The sequence below is a fragment of the Neofelis nebulosa genome, chromosome 15, assembly GCF_028018385.1.
Source record: "Neofelis nebulosa isolate mNeoNeb1 chromosome 15, mNeoNeb1.pri, whole genome shotgun sequence".
Taxonomy (NCBI): domain Eukaryota; kingdom Metazoa; phylum Chordata; class Mammalia; order Carnivora; family Felidae; genus Neofelis; species Neofelis nebulosa.
Window position 1 is genome coordinate 18,977,184 of NC_080796.1, and position 3,379 is coordinate 18,980,562.

The window sequence follows — 3,379 nt, forward strand, 5'->3', positions numbered from 1 at the left end:
TACTAAATTGACATGAAACAGATGAACAGGAGAAAATCAAACAAAAGTTTAATAACATGAGTACTTCCTATACACATGGGAAAGACCCAGGAAAACTAAGTAACTCACCAAAATGGCCAAAGCCATCACCTTAAATCCCATCTCCAGCTAAAGACAGAAGGGTTTGTGGTGGGGGAGACATTTCTGGAAGGTTACCAGGAAAAGTCCAGTAAACAAGGATAAGGGTAGTAGGTAGATTTAAATCCGTTTCTTCTCCATTGATAACAGTTTCTAGAGATTTAGGGTCATCCCTCTTTTATGAATGGAGATTTCCCTTCTACATGTAAATATCTCTTACAAAAGGGTAATTTCTTTTTTTTTTTTTAATTAAGTTTATTTTTGAGAGAGGGAGAGAGAATATGCAAGTGAGGGAGGGGTGGAGAGAGAGAGAGAATCCCAAGCAGGCTCTGCACTGTTAACATCAGAGCCGGATGTGGGGCTGGAACCCATGAACTGTGAGATCATGACCTGAGCCAAAAGCAAGAGTCAGATGCTTAAACCACTGAGCCACCCAGGTGCCCACCCCCCTCCCCCTTTTTTTAAAGAATAGTTTTCCAGCCCCACCCTCCTTCCTATAAAAAAAACCTTCCCTTTATACAACTTCTCAGAGCTCCCCTCTGCTTGCTAGATGGTATTCTGCCCCATTCTGGAATCGTTTAAGGAAGCCAGCTAGATCTCCAAATTTATTCGGTCGAATTTTGTTCTTAACAGAATGAATGGAAATATAGAAGGATATCTACTAGTCTGTTAATGGTCCCTGTATAGGGTTAGAGAGGGGATTACTTCTTTTGCAATATGTATCTGCATGTTGCTTTATATGTTACAGTGAGCATATGTTACTTATATAATTTTGAATTTAATAAAGGACTGAGGAGCTGAAATGTAGACTTAGATTGGAAGCTCTTGCGGTCTTACATCTATAAAACTGGCCTCGTGATTCTTCATTATGTGGTAACAATGTTGCGGGGGGGGGGGGGGCATGCAATAGTAGCTGAGAAGCATTTGATAGGAAAGACGGAAGGATACGGCACGTGCACATTTCCTGATAAGGTACAGATGGCAATTGAGTTAATGTCACACACTTAAGCTGAGAAATAGTGATGCATGATTCTCTGCGATTTTCTCAGTTGTCTTCAAAGCTGCACTTCTAGCTCAGAATAAGTTAAACATTATTTGCTCGATTTCCTTAAGAAAAAAAAAAGTCCCTCTTCTTGCCACTCCCCCGAGTCTTCCTGAGTGACTCCTGCTACCTCCCGAGTTACCCCCTGCTCCCTGCAAACACTCACCCCAGTCTATGTTCTAAATCGAGGAAGAAGCATCGAGATGGAACAACCGAGTGCTCAGACGACAAACGGAGTCCACAAAGAGTCTGTCGCATGGTCAGCAGACATGTTTTTTAAAAAAAGTAAGCAAAGCTCTCCCAGAGATTTCAGAGCTCCTCCTGCAGGCTTTGGCCCACACTTTAGGCACCAAAGTTCTTAAAAAATCATTTTCACTTTTTCTACCAACGTTTTTCTTCACTGATCCTCTTGATTCTTTCATTTATTTTTTCCCACCGTATGGGGTAAATAGAATCCAGTGACACTGTCACCACACTTGTTTGGACAACCAAGTGGACAGGAAAGACGCCTGTGTCACAAAAGTGCAAAGGATGGCACCACCCCTGCTTCCTGTCCTTTTTTTTTTTTTTTAATGTTTATTTATTTATTTTGAGGGAGGGGGCGCAGACAGAGAGGGAGAGAGAATCCCAAGCAGGCTCCACCCGGCCGTGAGCATAGAGCCTGATGTGGGGCTCGATCCCACAACTGTGAGCTCATGACCTGAGGTGAAATCCAGTGTGGGATGCTTAACCGACTGAGCCACACAGGAGCCCCCACTGCTCTTTCGAGAAGAGGCAAGAGTGGAAGAAGGGCTCATCTGCCTTTACTACCTTCAAGACACCGAGAAAGACCTGATGCAATCAGGTAGATGAGTGCTGAGATCAGAGTAACCCTACACAAAGTTTGTAAACAGGCATTTTAATAATAGAAAATCAGACCAAGGAAGAATGATTAGGTATTATATGAAAACGTGATCACACGAAAGAGTTTGGGGAGAGAACAACTAAAACAGAGGGAGACGCCATCAGACAAATTCACAACAAAGGCAAGGCTGGGGAATAAGCTTGGTCAGGTTTCAGATGGGGGCTCAGTACCCCGGCACTCTTCTGCTCCCCATGGTGGTAACCACATTGCTTAGGTAGATGGGTGCTCTTGGAACTTTACTGTGTCTTCATTCTGAGTGCTGTATTGCTGCCTAAGGAGTGGCGACAGTGATGAATGGAAAAACAAGATGTGGTGTATCCATACAATGGAACATCATTCCTCCATATAAGAAGTATTGATACACGCTACAACACAGAGGGAGCCTGAGGACCTTCTGCTCCACGAAAGAAGCCAGACGCAAAAAGCCACATATTGTCTGATTCCATTTCTATGAAATGTCCAGGACAGGTAAATCCATAGAGACAGAAAGCAGACGAATGGTTGCCAGGGCCTGAGGGTAGAGGGGAAATGGGAATTGTCAAATGGTATGGCAATTTGGGGGTGGGTAATGAAAATGTCCTGGAATTAGATCATTGTGAAGGTTGCACAACCTTACGGGTATACTAAAAAGCACTGAGAGAACAAGCATGAGCAGGGGAGGGGCAGAGAGAGAGAGAGAGAGAGAGAGAGAGAGAGAGAATCAGAGAATCCCAAGCATGCTCCGTGCTGTCAGTGCAGAGCCTGACACAGGGCTCGAACTCACAAACCTGAGCCGAAATCCAGAGTGCGATGCCTAACTGACTGAGCCACCCAGGTGCCCCTGAACTGTACTTTCTTTCTTTTTTAAATATGGAAGCTTCAGGAATTTGTGTGTCATCCTTGTGCCGGGGCCAGGCTAATCTTCTCTGTATGTTCCCATTTTAGTATATGTGCCGCCCAAGCGAGCACTGAATTGTGCATTTAAATGGTGACTTTTACATGAATTATTTCTCAATTAAAAAATAAAGCCCACGTAATGTGTGTGAGCAGGCACAGGTGTGCATGTGAAGGAGAATGGATATATTCATCAGGTCATTGTGCAACACTTGTAACAAAAGAGAACTCTACATTGATAGCAGGGACTTGTGTCATATTCTGTGTTATTGTAACTGAACTCACGTGAGTTCACAGCGCGGCAAGTCCCAGATAGAAACTACATCAGGTGGAGTTGCCGCACAAAGTAAATTTATCTGCAGCACATACAGAGATCACCGGGAAAGGTTTCCAAAGCCGTGATTCCTCCAGCAAGGGTGGATGGGTTAGAAGGAACCCTCTTT

At 44.0% G+C, this 3,379-nt stretch overlaps 1 non-coding gene across 1 annotated transcript; it reads right to left on the reverse strand.

The window, feature by feature from the left end:
* Positions 1 to 2,905: 2,905 nt before the first annotated feature.
* On the reverse strand, positions 2,906 to 3,011 carry LOC131496707 (U6 spliceosomal RNA). The gene has a single exon (XR_009254635.1). It is a non-coding gene; the product is annotated as a U6 spliceosomal RNA (small nuclear RNA).
* Between the last annotated feature and the right edge of the window lie 368 nt (positions 3,012 to 3,379).